Source organism: Dermochelys coriacea, chromosome 3, assembly GCF_009764565.3.
Source record: "Dermochelys coriacea isolate rDerCor1 chromosome 3, rDerCor1.pri.v4, whole genome shotgun sequence".
NCBI lineage: Eukaryota > Metazoa > Chordata > Testudines > Dermochelyidae > Dermochelys > Dermochelys coriacea.
The window spans coordinates 127,686,168-127,705,144 of record NC_050070.1 but is presented as its reverse complement, the minus strand read 5'-3'; the positions used below and the strand labels follow the sequence as shown (position 1 = coordinate 127,705,144).

At 43.7% G+C, this 18,977-nt stretch overlaps 1 protein-coding gene across 2 annotated transcripts in view; it reads left to right on the top strand.

Annotated features, from left to right (window-relative positions):
* RPS6KA2 (ribosomal protein S6 kinase A2) overlaps positions 1-18,977 on the top strand; it is a 483,007-nt gene that overhangs the window by 201,080 nt on the left and 262,950 nt on the right. The window lies entirely within an intron of this gene.

Sequence of the window (18,977 nt, the reverse complement as noted above, 5' to 3'; positions counted from 1 at the left end):
TCTTGACGTCTGATTTGTGTCCATTCATTCTTTTACGTAGAGACTGTCCAGTTTGGCCAATGTACATGGCAGAGGGGCATTGCTGGCACATGATGGCATATATCACATTGGTAGATGCGAGGTGAACGAGCCTCTGATAGTGTGGCTGATGTGATTAGGCCCTATGATGGTATCCCCTGAATAGATATGTGGACAAGTTGGCAACGGGCTTTGTTGCAAGGATAGGTTCCTGGGTTAGTGGTTCTGTTGTGTGGTGTGTGGTTGCTGGTGAGTATTTGCTTCAGATTGGGGGGCTGTCTGTAAGCAAGGACTGGTCTGTCTCCCAAGATCTGTGAGAGTGATGGGTCGTCCTTCAGGATAGGTTGTAGATCCTTGATGATGCATTGGAGAGGTTTTAGTTGGGGGCTGAAGGTGATGGCTAGTGGCGTTCTGTTGTTTTCTTTGTTGGGCCTGTCCTGTAGTAGGTGACTTCTGGGTACTCTTCTGGCTCTGTCAATCTGTTTCTTCACTTCAGCAGGTGGGTATTGTAGTTGTAGGAATACATGATAGAGATCTTGTAGGTGTTTGTCTCTGTCTGAGGGGTTGGAGCAAATGCGGTTATATCGTAGCGCTTGGCTGTAGACAATGGATCGAGTGGTATGATCTGAATGAAAGCTAGAGGCATGTAGGTAGGAATAGTGGTCAGTAGGTTTCCGATATAGGGTGGTGTTTATGTGACCATCGCTTATTAGCACCGTAGTGTCCAGGAAGTGGATCTCTTGTGAGGACTGGTCCAGGCTGAGGTTGATGGTGGGATGGAAATTGTTGAAATCATGGTGGAATTCCTCAAGAGCTTTTAAGGACTGAATCCATAAAGTGTTTAACCTCATCTGACAGAAGTAATGATGTTTAACCTTTTTAATATTTTTTTTTACCTTGTTTACTTCGACTGTTTTTTATAAATAAGAAGAATAGAGATTAAGGCATTTTTTTTAAATGTATAGTCTAGATGTACCATACTAGAGTAAGTACAGTAAATATGGCCTTTTTTTTGTCAGACCCCTAGCAGGCCACAGTATTTTGTTAGAGAAACTGCCCTGCGTTAAATTTCACAACAGAACTTTTATAAGCAGGCAAATGCTGTTATAGCAACACACTTGTATTTGCCATAGAAATAGTTCTAATGTTTATCTCTGTGGGCGACTAATCAGTAAATTATGAGCCTAACACAGCTGTGTTTGGAGAGTGTTATTAATTTTGCTCTACATACTAATTCTAGCCTGAGATTAATCAATATAGTTAGAAGTTCTGTATTGGAAAAGTAAAACAGAGTTTTTCATCAATGCAGCAAATAGGATTGCTATTTGGTTATATTGATTAATCTGTATTTTTATATTGTAAGGCAAAGGTTTTCAGAGCAATGAACAGCAGCTTTTTGCTTGGCTATACATTTAATAACCTTATATCTGAAATATTATAGGGATTAGAACTGTATTTTAGATCTAATGTGAAAATGGCTTGGCAGCTGCTAAAGCATGTGGGCCAAATTCTGTTGTAAACTACAGCGGTGTGACTCCTTTGAAGTCAGTGGGGTTTCATTCAGGGTTGTAAATCCTTCCCCTGTCGTACCTGGGGACCCAACTTGGGGCTTGTTTACACTTAAAAGGCTACAGCGGCACAGCTCTCCCACTGGTGTAAGTAATCCACCTCCCTTAGAGGTGGTAACTAGATCAACATGGGGACTTTGGTTAGCTTCACAATGCTGCTCTGGGATGTGGATTTTTCACACCCCAGACCAATTTAGTTAAACCAACCTAATTTTCTAGTGTAGACCAGGCCTCAGTGTGGGAATATTTGATCCACTCTCATTCAATGCAAGCACGCTGGCAGCTCTGCTCCAGAGTTCCAGGAGGGACTGCTGCCTCTTGGTTCATACCTGTCCTCTCTCCACAAGGGGAAAGCCAGGTCAGTGCCTCTTCTGTCAGCTGCTGGCTCCTGCTTTCCTTCTTAACCCAGTGTAAACTGTCCTGCTGCTAGGCCCTGGTCTGCAATACAAAATTAGGGCGGTTTAACTATATTGGTAAAGGGTGTGAAAAGTCCACACTCCTGAGCAGCATAATTAGTTAACCTGTGTCCTCATGTAGACAATTCTAGGTTGATGGAAGAATTCTTCCTTTGACCTAGCTACCGCCTTTCGGGGAGGTGGATTATGTACGCCACTGGCAGAATCCCTCACGTCAGCACAGGAAGTGTCTATGCTGAAGTGCTACAGTGGCCCAGCTGCTCCGCTGCAGTGTTTTAAGTATAGAGGAGCCCTACGTAGCAGCAGCTGGAAGCAGAGGAGCCTGCTGCTTGGCCTGAAGTCTGCTACTTTGAATCAATGATTCCTCTCCCCACACCCCCTATACCCTTGTCTTAACCAGGGTGCTGGTGAAAGAGAGATTGGATCATGTGGTGGTGGGATGGAGAGACAGGAGACCAAGAAGAATGCAGGCAGAAAGGGAATCTGAGGGAAGACTGGCTCTTCTGGGGTCTTGGCAATAAGTGAAAGTCTCAGCTTTCATTTTTTTAAATACTATGAGCTACTCCTGCCCGATTAGCTGGGTTGCAGGAGGCTGGGAGAATGGGAATTGTAACCACGTTTTTGTGGTGTGTGGTGCTGCCTCTCACCAGCCATACTAGTAGCAGAAGCTACTGCATTAGGGCTTGGAGTGCCTGCTGTTTGTGAAGATGTACAGCTTCAACATATTTGCAGCTTCTGTGAATCAGATCCAAGCCATACTGCTATGACCCTATCAACACTGGGAAAGGAGCTATGTTTGAAAGCTACATTAAAGTATGGTTGCAGCGCAGCTCCCACGAATCATGTTCTGCATGATTTTGGCTGGCTCAGGCAGATGAGCTCAAACCGTGTCAGCTGTGTTCAAAAAGTACATTGGAACTCACCTAATATTTGAACAGGGCTGTACTGCAGCAGCTATCCAAACTGTGCTAACAAGCAGTTTGACAAGAATTGCATTGTAAGAGTCTTGTCAACAATGCTTTCCATGAAAGAATCCAATATTTCCAAATTTTTTTTGAAGCTGAGACCCTCTTCAAGAAATAGAACCCAACTGTACCTCCTGAAATGTCATCATGGGCTGTATAAGTTAAGATGTTTAAGCCATTAAACATCTTCTGCATCCTACTCCCCCTGCTAGTCCTTTCTATGTGCTGATGAGGCATGCCCTGCACATAGGGAAGGCTGGTGCAGATCTTCATCGTATATTTTCTCCCCTTCCTTCCATGCTTTGAGCGGTGACAGATTTAACAATTATGACATTTGAGGGTTTATAATTGGCATCTGATTTAGTACCCATAAAAAAGAATGGGGCAGTTCACACTTCAGAGAGATCATTTCAGACTCTACACTCTCCAGCAGACATTAGGTCATATTTTGAAGGTTGTCTTTGCAGTGTTACAGCTAGAAACTAACCTTAAAATGAAAGCTAAGATCCAGGAGAATTTCTTTGTTCCTTGATATGATTAATGGTCTATTAATTTATGTGACTGATTATGATTTGAATTTCTATAGGAATTTCCTTGTTACCAGAATTTTTTTTATACAAACCTTTCCTTGGGTTGAGTTGAAGTGACCACCATGAAGTAGGTTATGTCACTTGTCTTAAATCTCTGAGATATGGAATCAGTTCTTTTCTGTGGCATCTCTGTGGAAAAAAGCAATAGCAGTCCCCACCAACCTCCCAGTGAATAGATATTCCATTCTGTGCTATTCCACAAATAAACAATAAGATTGCATGTCAAACATCAAGGAAAAATATCGACTCAGAATACATGGAAGTATTCTTATACTAGAACAAAATGGTCACACTTCAGTGGTTGTATTTCGGCTCAGTTGTACGCTATTTGTAAAGTGCTTTCTGGTCTCAGGACACCTGTATTCTGAATGTAGCATGTATTCACTGCTCATGAAAAAGGTAGCTTCTATAGGATCTTGCCCTGGTTCGCTAGAAAAGATTTCAAAGTCAGGTTACTGACAGTGTAATGAATTAAAGATGTGTGTTACCATGTTGCGCTCTCTTAGATTAGGTGGTATTGCATTTAGGTCATATGGTTCTCTTTATAAAAAATCTTGTTCTACAACTTCATGATCAGGAGCATCCATTTTATATGTTGAGCTAAAAAAGCAGCAGAAGTCAAAATACTTAATTACGTCCTCCAACATATGCTTAGAAGTATTCAAAACATACATTAAACATTATAGGTTTAGAAGTTTACAGCAGAATTAATTGTATATTGTTATTGTTAGCTGACGATAAACAGACAACACAAAGCACTAATTTGGTATTGTACATGTGAGAAATGGAGTCTTGTTTCCTATACTTTTATGTTTGTGTTTAAAAAAAATGTAGTCAGTGTTACATTGCTAGATCTATTGATGCCACAAATGGAATTAATAGGTTACTTTGGAATTTGAAAGAATTTACTTAATTAAATGAAAAATGTCAAAGGCTATCAGTGACTTAATATGATGAGTTGTCAGTTCTTTGCCCGTTATGTAGGCATTAGATTAATCAGACATCTGGTTATTGTACTTTCTGCTCTAAGCTCCTTACAACCAATTTCACATACTTGTTGGATGATTGGGTAGACATACACCATATGTTGAAATCCCCCTAAGTATTTGTTGAAACATTATGTTTGCTCATCTCATAAGTGGACAGGAATAAGTCTGCAAATAGAAGGCTGTGTACAACCCCACAACCTGGTGGTTTAAATGAAATGAGTCATGCAACAATTCAGAGGAAAAGGCCATCTATACAGCTGGACTCATGTAAGGCTATGAGAAAGGATCATATAAAATTGTGAACTCACCAAAATTATAATGGGTTCAGGTTCTGTTAAGAGGAAACAGTCCTAAACTTGAATAGATGGTATTCACATAGCTTTGCCTTACGCTCTTGCCATTGTCCTTCCTGCCCTGGGGTCCACCCAACCTTAAATGGGTTTGGTTTTTTTGGAGCCCTAAAGCCTATCCCCATTCCTCCTACATTGTCCTCTAGGGGATGAGGGCCTCCATAGTTCCTCCCTGGGTCTTCTGTCTGTCTGTCAGATAAGGGCTACTACTCCCTAATCCATACAGTGCCACCTGTGCACATACCACTGCCTCCAGGGAGAGATCAGCACATAGTGTAACAATGGTGTTGTACATATAGCAAGGAGTTCTGATAATGTCATGGTAGCCATGAACACTAACACTGAACTGTTTATGTTGTTTACTGCTTCCTTTCCTGTTTCATTATGGTATTATGAAGTGCATAGATGCCTTTTTTTTAGTATTTACAAGTAAAATGAACTGAAAGTGATTTTAAAATTGGTTTTACTTCATCTGCCTTAAGATGGGGTCAGCTGTTTCAGGCAAAATAGGAACCACCATGAACCTTTTCCAGATCTTGAATGGGACCCACACAACTGTGTTTTGAGGTTTGAAATGTTTTTAGGTAACTGTTTTTTCCCCAGTGTATACTCTGTTTTCATAGCTCTTTCTGAAAGACAGAGGGTTTGTTATGATGTATCAAACCTATTTTTTTATTTTTTATTTTTGGGTCCATTTTTCTCTTCAGTGTCCCATTTCAGGAACAGAGAATGCTGGGTATTGTCTGGAATTGGTTAGTAGTATCACCGTAGCTTGAAGCAGGGCTTTCTTTGTGTAGCCCAAAAAGGGATGTGACAGATGCATTAATAAAAGAAATCAAGGCCCAAGTTTTCAGACGTTATTTTAGAATTTTTTAGTATCTCAGTTTCTGGGAGCCCAACTCAGTTCACCTTGGGCCTGATTCTCAGTAGGAGTTAGGTGCTTTTTAAAATCCTAATAGGTGCATATCTGCATTTTAGGTGCCTAAATATCTTTGAAAATCTGGCCCTGAATGCATTAATCTTTGAAGTAGTTTCCCTCATGACACCCCTGTGAAGTAGGGAAGTGTTGTTATCCCCAATTTACAGATGGGAAACTGAGGCACAGAGCGCCTAAGTGACTTGCCCAAAGTCACAGAGGAAGTCTGTGGTGCAGCAGGGTCTTGAAACCAAGTCTGCCAAGTCCCAGGCTAATGCCCTAATCAATGGGCTGTCCTTCCTACCTGTTTCCCACCCCCATCTTTTGATATTTTTTAAGGGGGTAGAAGTTCTCTTCAAACTTTTGCCTCCTCAACATAAAAATTGTCTGTGCCCATTCTTCATTGCCTTCTATTGATAGCTGAAGGAGTAATATTGATTCCACATCTCTTGAACCTGTCAAGAAAGCAAGTGTAATGGCTATTTGGTATTTGTCTTCCTGTATTACTAAAAATAAGGTTTTGGGTAAAGTGTTCCGAATCCATATACCAGTCACCCTGTTAGGTATAATTAAGGCTATGATTTAGTGACAGAGGTCACAGAAGTAACGGAATCTGTGACTTCCAGAGGTCTCAGTGACTTCAGCTTGTGGCAGTCAGGAGCTGCAGGGTCCCCTGCTACCTGCGGGGTCCTGGGACAGGGAGTTCCACCACCCGTGGCACCTCCCACAGGTCCCCGGCCACTGCGGAGGATCCCCAAAGCTGGGGTTGGCCGGGGTACCCCGGAGCTCCTAGCTGCTGCAGGTGGCAGGGGCCCCTGAAGCTCTCAGCCGTGGGCAGCGGAGGACCCTGAAGCTCAGACACCCAACCTACAGTGCGGGCCCCTGGAGCTCCCAGCCACCCTGCAGCTGCCCCGCTGTGGGTGGTGTGGGGACCCATAGATCCCTATTGTGTCAATGATTTTTACCCAAAAATATCTGTGACAGATCACAGCTTCTGTGAATTTTTCTTTAATGCCTGTGACCTGTCCAAGGAGTTCGGTGGCACCTTAAAGACTAACATATTTATTTGGGCATAAGATTTTGTGAGTAAAAAACCCCACTTCTTCAGATGCATGGAGTACTTTTAATCTTTAAGGTGCCACTGGACTCCTCGTTGTTTTTGTGGATAGAGACTAACACAGCTACCTGTCTGATATGTGACTGGTCTGTGACTTTTACTAAAAATATCCCTGACAAAATCTTAGCCTTAGGTATAATGCCTTCCTGTCAGGCATACCAAGAGGGATTTACATATTGCTGGTTCTCTAGTACATACGTTCCTTCATGGGATTGCCAGTTTCCTGGGTAGTTTTTGTGTTTGTAACCAAAGCTAGTAAATATGAAACAAGTACCCCCTACCTCTTGTACAGTAGCTGCTCAGAGTCAAACGGATATTCATGAACATCTCTGTACTCAGACTATTGGTGAGTCAGATGCCAAATAGCATCCTTGTCTGCGAAGTATAATTCCACCTCAGTATAAAAAGACAGTATCCATTGCTATTGATTTTCCAAAAACAAGCAAACAAAATTTGCTGAATCAACTTTCATGGAGTATGCTGGGGGAGAGGCTGAAGTGGGGTGGGGAAAAAATTCCTACTTGAGCCTATGGAAAATTCAAGTAGAAGCTGGGAAGCAATGTTAGCCACACAAGTGAAAGGACAAGTGACAAGAGTAAAAGCTTTAGCTGGCACGGTCCTCACTGGAGAGCTTTCAATACAGGCTGTTAGATTAGCTACCCTCCATGCTAAAAATAATCCCCAGCAAGCTGACATTGATATGAACAATGATGCTATCATTTACTCATGGGGTGTGTGACGGGGTGGACTAGGCCCAGATGCCTCCTGCTGGAAATCTCAGGGTCCTGCCACACTTGTCCTAGGAAAGGAGCAATGGAGCTAAGTCCTTCAAGTGGCCCTGAGAGACTGCACAAGAAGCAGCCAATCAGGGGGAAGCTGCAAGGGGTTGGCCAATCGGAGGGTTGCAAGCTAGTATAAAAAGCTGCAGTGCAGACCAGAGGCAGTTTCTTGTTGGAGCCAGAGGAGTGCAGATGTTGGTTGTGGCTGGCCAAAGGGAACTGCAGCACCATGGACAGCTCAATGCTGGTGGGGACTGGGGGAGCAAGAAAGAGCTCCTGGCTTGCTCCTGGGCCTGAACATATAAGAACCATGAGGTGAGAGTGAATATTTCTTGAAGGCTAGGGTCATGTGGGAAGTGGCCCAGGGAACTGAAAGCAGTTTATTAAATAGACATTGCAGCATGTGGCTGCTATTCTTAGAGTCCTTGGGCTGGGGCCTGAAATAGTGGGTGGGCATGGGTCCCCCCTGCCAGTAAGCCAATTGGACAGCAATAAACCCCAGAAGGGGATCTGAACTGCTTAGTGGCCCAGTAGGAAAGCTGGAGGGTGAAACCATTGCCCCCTGGGAGTATGGCCCAATACCAGGGCTGGGACTATTTAAAGACTGCAGACACCTCTGACCAGAAGGGGTCACTTGACAGGTTTGTGTCATGCCGTTACAGGGAGTCTGTGGATGAGAAAGCACATATGGTAGAAGGAGTAGTAGTAATAAATGCCACAGTCATTTCAGAATAGCACTCTCCAGACCTGAAGATCAAACACTTTTGAAAGAACTAAAATGTCTCATTACATATACAGACAAATCAAACTCCTTTGTTTTGTCCTAACACTACTGTTTATGCTTCCATACCAGTTCTCTCTGTACAGATAAGAACAACCTGTGTGGCTTCAAAGTGTTTTTGTATTAGTAAGTTCTCTGCAGGTAACACCCAAAACAACCCGATTTTAGGTCATTTTTCATGAGAGACATAATGCTTCATTCTAAATTGTAGGGGTTGAGAGAAATGGATATTCTAGGCATCACATAGCTAGAATAAGACCTCTTCACCACATCCATATCATTCAGCCATGAGCTCTATCTCTTTGGATGACGTATGTCTTGTATAACTACTGCTGTATTACAGCATATTGGAGACCATACTGAAAGAAAAGAGCAAGTCCCCTCTACTTTGCATCATGAAAGTTCAATAGCATGTACAAATCTATGCCATTTGCTTCAAACACTAGTGGTCTCAGTACAACCGAGCTAGTATACATCCTAGCTCCAAGCAAGGGCTTGTAAGGGGATTGGAAATGATAGGTTTGTTTGCACTGTATTTTCCAGAAGAAAGGTATTACTTCAGAATCAATCATCCAACCACACACAACTGCAAAGGAGCAGAAATGCTTGTGTTTGACTTTGCTGATAGCAGCGGGTGCTCAGCAACTCTGAAAATTAAGGTTTCAGAGTAGCAGCATGTTAGTCTGTATTTGCAAAAAGAAAAAGAGTACTTGTGGCACCTTAGAGACTAACAAATTTATTTGAGCATAAGCTTTCGTGAGCTACAGGTCACTTCATCGGATGCATTCAGTGGAAAATACAATGGGGAGATTTATATACATAGAAAACATGAAACAATGGATGTTACCATACACACTGTAAGGAGAGCGATCACTTAAGGTGAGCTATTACCAGCAGGAGAGTGGGGGGGCGGAGAAAACCTTTTCTAGTGATAATCAAGGTGGGCCATTTCCAGCAGGTGACAAGAATGTCTGAGGAACACTGGGGAGTGGGGGGGAAATAAACATGAGGAAATAGCTTTACTTTGTGTAATGACCCATCCACTCCCAGTCTCTGTTCAAGCCTAAGTTAATTGTATCCTGTTTGCAAATTAATTCCAATTCAGCAGTCTCTCGTTGGAGTCTGTTTTTCAAGTTTTTTTGTTGAAGAATAGCCACTCTCAGGTCTGTAATCGAGTGACCGGAGAGATTGAAGTGTTCTCCAACTGGTTTTTGAATGTAATAATTCTTGACGTCTAATTTGTGTCCATTTATTCTTTTATGTAGAGACTATCCAGTTTGGCCAATGTACATGGCAGAGGGGCATTGCTGGCACATGATGGCATATATCACATTGGTAGATGTGCAGGTGAACGAGCCTCTGATAGTGTGGCTGATGTGATTCGGCCCTATGATGTTGTCCCCTGAATAGATATGTGGACACAGTTGGCAACGGGCTTTGTTGCAAGGATAGGTTCCTGGTTCTGTTGTGTGGTGTTTGGTTGCTGGTGAGTATTTGCTTCAGTTTGGGGGGCTGTCTGTAGGTAAGGACTGGCCTGTCTCCCAAGATCTGTGAGAGTGATGGGTCATCCTTCAGGATAGGTTGTAGATCCTTGATGATGCGTTGGAGAGGTTTTAGTTGGGGGCTGAAGGTGATGGCTAGTGACGTTCTGTTCTTTTCTTTGTTGGGCCTGTCCTGTAGTAGGTGACTTCTGGGTACTCTTCTGGCTCTGTCTATCTGTTTCTTCACTTCAGCAGGTGGGTATTGTAGTTGTAAGAATGCATGATAGAGATCTTGTAAGTGTTTGTCTCTGTCTAAGGGGTTGGAGCAAATGTGGTTGTATCATAGAGCTTGGCTGTAGACAATGGATCATGTGGTGTGGTCTGGATGAAAGCTGGAGGCATGTAGGTAGGAATAGCGGTCAGTAGGTTTCCGGTATAGGGTGATGTTTATGTATATAAATCTCCCCACTGTATTTTCCACTGAATGCATCCGATGAAGTGAGCTGTAGTTCACGAAAGCTTATGCTCAAATAAATTTGTTAGTCTCTAAGGTGCCACAAGTACTCCTTTTCTTTTTGCAAATACAGACTAACACGGCTGCTACTCTGAAACCTATCATTATGCAAGGCACTGAATTTAGCCGTATGGAGTGGAAATCTATCAACTTCATGAGAAAACTCGTACAGATACAGACAGACATCGTCTTCCTTTCCAAATGCAAACAGATGGACATCATACCAAAAGGACTGAAGGTAAAAAATCCATTACAATCTACATACCACACAGATTATGCTGACAGCTTGTGCCACACACTCTCAAAGAAACTGCGGAACCACTTGATCTACATCCTCTACAGCAAACAGGGAAAGATTAAGCATGAGCTCTCAAAACTGGATAGTCTCACAAAAAAACCAACCTTCCACACAAACTTCCTCGTGGCTGGACTTTACAAAAACTAGACAAGCCATTTACAACACACACTTTGCTTCTCTACAAAAGAAAAAGTGCACTAAACTATCTAAACTACTACATGCCACAAGGGGCCACAACATTGGTTCCCTTAACCCACCCAGCAATATTATTAATCTATCCAGCTATACTCTTAGCCCAGCAGAAGAATCTGTCCTATCTCGGGGCCTCTCTTTCTGCCCCTCCACCCCCATGAACATGATACAGTTCTGTGGTGACCTAACATCCTATTTTCGACATCTCCAACTCAAGGAATATTTCCAACACACCTCTGACCAACATACTAACCCATAGAGACCTTCCTACCAAGACTACAAAAAGAAGGATTCTGGGTGGACTCCTCCTGAAGGTCAAAACAGCAGCCTGGACTTCTACATAGAGTGCTTCCACTGACGTGCATGGGCTGAAATTGTGGAAAAGCAGCAACACTTGCCCCATAACCTCAGCCGTGCAGAACACAGTGCCATCCACAGCCTCAGAAACAATTCTGACATCATAATCAAAAAAGCTGACAAAGGAGTTGTTGTCGTCATCATGAATAGGTCGGAATATGAACAAGAGACTACTAGGCAGCTCTCCAACACCACTTTCTACAAGCCATTACCTCTGATCCCACTGAGGGTTACCAAAAGAAACTACAGCATTTGCTCAAGAAACTCCCTAAAAAGCACAAGAACAAATCTGCACAGATACACTCCTGGAACCCTGACCTGTGGTATTCTATCTGCTACCCAAGATCCATAAACCTGGAAATCCTGGACACCCCCCATCATCTCAGGCATTGGCCTCCTGACAGCAGGATTGTCTGGCTATGTAGACTCCCTCCTCAGGCCCTACGCTACCAGCACGCCCAGCTATCTTCGAGACACCACTGACTTCCTGAGGAAACTACAATCCATCGGTGATCTTCCTGAAAACACCATCCTGGCCACTATGGATGTGGAAGCCCTTTACACCAACATTCCACACAAAGATGGTCTACAAGCCATCAGGAACAGTATCCTCGATAACGTCACGGCAAACCTGGTGGCTGAACTTTGTGACTTTGTCCTCACCCATAACTATTTCACATTTGGTGACAATGTATACCTTCAAATCAGCGGCACTGCTATGGGTACCCGCATGGCCCCACAGTATGCCAACATTTTTATGGCTGACTTAGACCAACGCTTCCTCAGCTCTCGTCCCCTAATGCCCCTACTCTACTTGCACTACATTGATGACATCTTCATCATCTGGACCCATGGAAAAGAAGCCCTTGAGGAATTCCACCATGATTTCACCAATTTCCATCCCACCATCAACCTCAGCCTGGACCAGTCCACACAAGAGATCCACTTCCTGGGCACTACGGTGCTAGTAAGCAATGGTCACATAAACACCACCCTATACCGGAAACCTACTGACCGCTATTCCTACCTACATGCCTCCAGCTTTCATCCAGACCACACCACACGATCCATTGTCTACAGCCAAGCTCTACGATACAATCGCATTTGCTCCAACCCCTCAGACAGAGACAAACACCTACAAGATCTCTATCATGCATTCTTACAACTACAATACCCACCTGCTGAAGTGAAGAAACAGATTGACAGAGCCAGAGTACCCAGAAGTCGCCTACTACAGCACAGGCCCAACAAAGAAAAGAACAGAACGCCACTAGCCATCACCTTCAGCCCCCAACTAAAACCTCTTCAATGCATCATCAAGGATCTACAACCTATCCTGAAGGATGACCCATCCCTCTCACAGATCTTGGGAGACAGGCCAGTCCTTGCTTACAGACAGCCCCCCAACCTGAAGCAAATACTCACCATCAACCACACACCATACAACAGAACTACAAACCCAGGAACCTATCCTCGCAACAAAGCCCGTTGCTAACTGTGTCCACATATCTATTCAGGGGACACCATCATAGGGCCTAATCACATCAGCCACACTATCAGAGGCTCGTTCACCTGCACATCTACCAATGTGATATATGCCATCATGTGCCAGCAATGCCCCTTTGCCGTGTACATTGGTCAAACTGGACAGTCTCTACATAAAAGAATAAATGGACACAAATCAGACGTCAAGAATTATAACATTCAAAAACCAGTTGGAGAACACTTCAATCTCTCTGGTCACTCAATTACAGACCTAAAAGTTGCAATTCTTCAACAAAAAAGCTTCAAAAACAGACTCCAACAAGAGACTGCTGAATTGGAATTAATTTGCAAACTGGATACAATTAACTTAGGCTTGAATAGAGATTGAGAGTGGAGGGGTCATTAAACAAAGTAAAGCTATTTCCCCACGTTCATTCCCCCCACCCACCCCCCACTGTTCCTCAGACGTTCTTGTCAACTGCTGGAAGTGGCCCACCTTGATTATCACTACAAAAGGTTTTCCCTGCCCCCCGCTCTTCTGCTGGTAATAGTTCCCCTTAAGTGATCACTCTGGTTACAGTGTGTATAGTAACACCCATTGTTTTATGTTCTCTATGTATATAAATCTCTCCTCTGTTTTTTCCACCAAATGCATCCGATGAAGTGAGCTGTAGCTCACGAAAGCTTATGCTCAAATAAATTCGTTAATCTCTAAGGTGCCACAAGTCCTCCTTTTCTTTCTGAAAATTAAGCCACTTGTTTAGATGCCAAACTTTAAGATCTGGCATTAGAAGATGTTGGACAGAGTCCATTGAAGAGGATATTGGTACTGAGTCTGAGGGCTTACTGTGCATATAGAGCAATACTAGTTCCTTCAAAGCAGAAAGTTCTCCACATCTTTGGTGTGGTCACATTTATACTGGTCACTTTTCAGAATTACCAGATGCCTTGCACAATGCCTTCAGTAGTGAAGGCCATGTCTATACTACAAACTTTTGCATATGCAAATTGCATTTGTGCATGAATACTTAGTGCCAACACAAGAGCTGTGTGCACTCACCAGGAGTGCTTGTGTCGATGCAAAGTGCAGTGCATTATGGGTAAGAGTCCCAAAGTTCAACCGTCCACTAGCTAGCACATTGTCTTTTGGGAAGTTTTGGCAATTCAGGGTGGTGCAGAAATGAGTCACAGGGACGACTAGCAGCAAGGGTCAACTTCCCATTATGCAACTGTCTCCATACCATACTGTCATCTAATGTCCCATAATTTTCACACTTTCCACCATCTCTCACAGAAGCACAGAGCCTGCACAGCTCTACACTCTTGTCATACGGATTGCAAGTACAGCACCTATGATCCTCTAGTATTTGCAGAGCTCCAAGAAGAACGGAATCAGTGGGGAAAATGATTTCATGGAGGACAGATTGCTGAGATAAATACTGAGAACCAATTCAAGGTGGTTGTTGGTGTTCACAGATAGCTGCAGACAGAGGTGTTCCACTTCTGGGTCCGAGAAATAAGCACTGACTGGGATGCAACATAATGCAGGTTTGGGATGATCAGCGGTGGCTGAAGAATTTCAGATGTGCATGGCCACATTCCTCAATCTGTGTTCCAAGCTCACTCCAGCACAGGGATACCAAAATGAGAGCTGGGCTAACAATGGAGGAGTGAGTGGGGATCGCACTGTGGAAATTTTCAATGCCAGATTGCTACCAGTCAATTGGAAATCATTTTTGAGTTGGAAAATTCACTGTGGGGGGTCATTGTGGTGCAAGTGTGCAGGGCCATTAATCCTCTCCTACTACACAGGATTGTGACCCTCCAGCAATGCGCAGGACATAGTAGATGGCTTTGCAGCAATGAGGCTCCTGAACTGTAGTGGAACAATAAATGGCCCTCACATTTCTATTTTGGCACCAGACCACATTGCCACAGTGTACATCAATAGGAAGGGCTGCATGGTGATACAAGCACCGGTTGATCACTGGGGATACTTCACTGACATCCGTGTTGGCTGGTCAGGGAAGGTGCATGACGCTCAGATCTTTAAGGACACAGGCCTGCTCAGAAAGCTAGAAGCAGGGACTTTTTTCTCAACCAGAAGATTAGAATTGATGATGTTGAAATGCCAGTACTGATCCTGGGGACCCAGCCTAGCCCTTGCTCCCCTGACTCATGAAGCCATATACCAGCCACCTTGACAGTAGCAAGGAAAGATTCAACTACTGTGTGAGCAGGTGCAGAATGACAGCTGAATGCGCTTTTGGTAGATTGAAGGGTCGCTAGAGTTGTTTACTCTCAAGATTGAATCTCAGTGAAAAAAAAATCCCAGTGGTTATAGCTGCCTGCTATGTCCAGCATAATATCTGTGAAGCAAAGAAGGTCCTGGTCCTGTTGTTTTGGGGCCTGTTAGGAATTATGTGGTGCTTGATAGTCTTGTATTTGTAGAAATACACCAATGCAGCTATTAATTTTGTGGTGCTTGCTGTACATTTGTGATTATCATATTTTGTCACTGATCCTACAGGTTGTGTCACAGTGTGCAATAACAAATAGGTGCTTTCAGTATTGCTAGGTATTCTGCAGCATATATTGTGAACTGATAAAGATGAATTATTTTCCAAAGAATAGAATATCATTAAGAACAAAATCAGCGCAAAAAAAATCTATGGAATTTAAAAGCACATTTCTTAAAAACGTAGTAAATTAATGGAACAGAACTTAACGTGAGGAAAGAATATGCATGTGCATTTTACCTATGTATACAGCAACTGTGGCTTTCGCAGGTCAGTGTATGTGAAGTTGTTGTGGTCCTTTAATGTTCCCCCCCGAGCGTGGAGTGGTAGGGGTAGGGATACAACCTGGAAGCCACATGGAGTGTTTGGAGTCAGTAATGTACACGGGGGTGCTGTAATAAAGTTCTTCATCTACTGCAAAGGGAGGCAAGCCTGTGATTGTTGAACCTGTGGGTCCACAAGGGTCGGCAGCATCTGTGTTTGCTGTCAGAGAAGCCCTATTATGGCCTAGTGCATCTGCCTCTCCTTTTCCTGCAGGGACTCCCAGGCCTTTCTGCAATATTCACCAGCTCCTAGGTGTGCTCGGTATGCTGAACAATCAGGCAAAGGAATTTCAAAAATTCACAGGGCTTTAAAGGGGAGGAAGGGCCTTCGGGTCTCTCAGAACCTGGGCAGTGGAGATAACAATTGTGACCAGAGCACTCCTGGGTCCTCATGTGTCTTAGCAGGGCCAAGTCCCTGATGTAGTCATTCACCTAGCAGACTATACACCCACCTGTTTCTGCAGTGATTGTTGGGGACACTAATGGCACAACTCGCTGTCAAAATAAATCACAAGGATTTTGGTCTCATTGACTGGCTCTGTACCCACTGCAACAGCATTTCAGTAGCCTGCTTGAGCCAACCTCTGAGTAATGCTTATGGTGCTTCCTCATCGCTTACTGTCCCACCATTATCAGGGCAAAAGCACTTAATGCCCCATTTTAAACATACAATTTTAAAGTAGTTTAAATAGGGAGAAAATCTGCTCCTATACCAGCTGACTGTGTTTGGGAATTGTGGGATAGCTGCTGGAGTACTGTTGGAGTTGACATAGGTAATGCACTGTCAACACTCACTATGCGTTAACTTCAGTACATTGACCAAGGCTTAACACTGCTCATTGCTCAAGGCTGTTACTGTGTCGCTGTAACAGGGTGCTTACATCGGTGGGGGACAAATTTAAGTGTCGACACATGCACAACTAAGTCAGTACAAGGAGGCTTATGTTGACCTAACTTTGTAGTGTAGACCAGGCCCAAGTAACTTAAGTCTTGATTGTCCCTTTGCCTGTGTGGTATTGGGGATTTTGCCCTTAGTGACTGAGCTTCCCAAACATAGACTCTGGGTGGTGTGCTGTGAAGCTCTTGTCACTATGAAGGTCCTATTGGAACCTGACACAGAATAAAGAGATCTTTTGAAAGCACCTTAATATGGGCACTGAGGAAGGCTGAAGACCACCAGATCAATGTTTTTGGTTCTTGTTGTCTTTGTCAGCTGCTCCATAATAAGTGGCAGGACAAGATAAGAAATGAGGATATCTGTAGCCAAACCCCCCACCACCATCACCTCCATCAGCACTGCTTCAGGTTAGGCAGCTTTTTTGGTACAGATATATTGTTAGGATAGAAGATCAATGCATTTCCAATGTGTGTGTAGCAAGGAAGGCTGCTATATGGTGGTTATCCCATGGCTGTGCCTGATCACAATGCTTTGTTGTCATGATTAGGGCCCTACCAAATTCACAGCTATGAAAAACGCATCATAGACTGTGAATTCTGATCTCCACCATGATCTCTGGCTATTGTAGGGGAGGGGCAGGGCTGGGGCAACCCCAGCTGGGGACTTCTACCTTGGGCCAGGCTCCAGTTGCTAGTCCTGGCCCAGGCTGTGGAGAGATGGGACTTTCTCTTCCCCCTATAGCAGTGGTTCTCAAACTTTTTTTTTCTGTGGACCACTTGAAAATTGCTGAAGGTCTCGGTGTACCACTTAATGATTTTTCCAAATGTTGTTTGTACCGTTAGCTAACTATTGTAAAGCTCTTTGGATGAAAGCGTTATATTAAAATACCCCTAATAATTAACGTTTTTTGTTCTACAAATAAATGCACACAACTCATATTTTAATATCCATAGTCTTACCTTTCTTATGCGATGGATGTGCCCTCTCTCCCCCGCCGTGGCAGCCCCCGAGCTGGGGCTGGGAAGGTGGTGGGGTCTTCCCCCATTGTGGTAGCCCCCGAGTTGGGACTGGGAAGGAGGGAGGTCTTTCCCACTCTCCCCCGCCACAGCAGCCACAGAGCTGAGGCTGGGAAGGAGGAGGGTCTCTCCCTGGCAGCTGCGGCCCTGGAGCTGGGGAAAGTCGCTTCTTTCTCTGGCCACCTCAGCCCTGCACATCCCAAATTCCCCCTACCCCCTCTTTTCATCCCACTGCCCCCTCCCTCCTACCCCCCCATTCCCCCCAAGGCCACCACCTCACCTTACATGTGTGTCTTCTCCAGGGTCAAGGCACCTAATTAGTGGAGCCACGCCTGTGCGGCTCCACTAATTAGGTGGGTGGCCCTTCATTCTCTCATGTGTGGCCGCCCACGTGCACACCTTAGAGGGAACTACCCGTGGACCACCTGAATGGAGCTTGCGGATCACTATTAGTCATTGGGCAAATTGGATATTCTATGTCTAACTGTAAGTTATGGGTCTTTCACTCTGAGACTTCATCTTATTCATTTGTTCTTCTGAAGCTAAGCTAAATTAACGGTGGCTCAGAAGCATAAAATGCACACATGATACTTATAGAATTTTTTTCTATTTTCTGTGCCTTCACTTCATATTATCTATGTAATTTGTGTGTTTCCTGTATTTGTACTTTTTTATGTTATTAGTCAAGCTATTATATTTGGAGCATTCCCTCCCCCACATCCTCTTGCCTTGTAAAGAATTTGACATGGTATCAGGTGGGAAAATATTAGTTAAATTTGAGTGGATGGGTATTAGTAAAAGAATTGTACAAGAATTGTAAAGTGAATAAGGAACTGGTTAAAGGGGATAAGACCATGGGTTGTTCTGAAAGGTGAAATATCAGACTGAGGGTAGGCTACTAGTGAAGTTCCTGAAGGATTGCCTTGGGATCACTCTTAATATTTTTATTAATGACCTTGACACAAAAAGTAGGAGTGTGCTAACGATGATACAACATTGGGAAGCATTGGAATATTATAGAGGAAGATCTGGATGACCCTGAAAACTGGAGTGACAGAAATGGGATAAAATTCAATTGTACAAGATGCAAGATCATGCACTTAAGGTCTGATCATAAGAATTTCTGCTACAAAAAGCTGGAGGTTCATCAGTTGGAAATGACAGAGGATGAGACAGACCTGGGTGTGGGGGAATCAATCACAGGATGACTATAAGCCACCAAAGTGATGCAGCTGTGAAAGAAGCAAATGCAATCCTAAGATATATTAGAAGAGGCATCTCCAGTAGTGAGTGGGGGGGGGGTGGTATTTGTGCCATTATACAAGGCACTGGGTAAGACCTCATTTGGAATACTGTGTACAGTTCTTATCACACATGTTCAAAAAAACTAAATTCAAACTGGAAC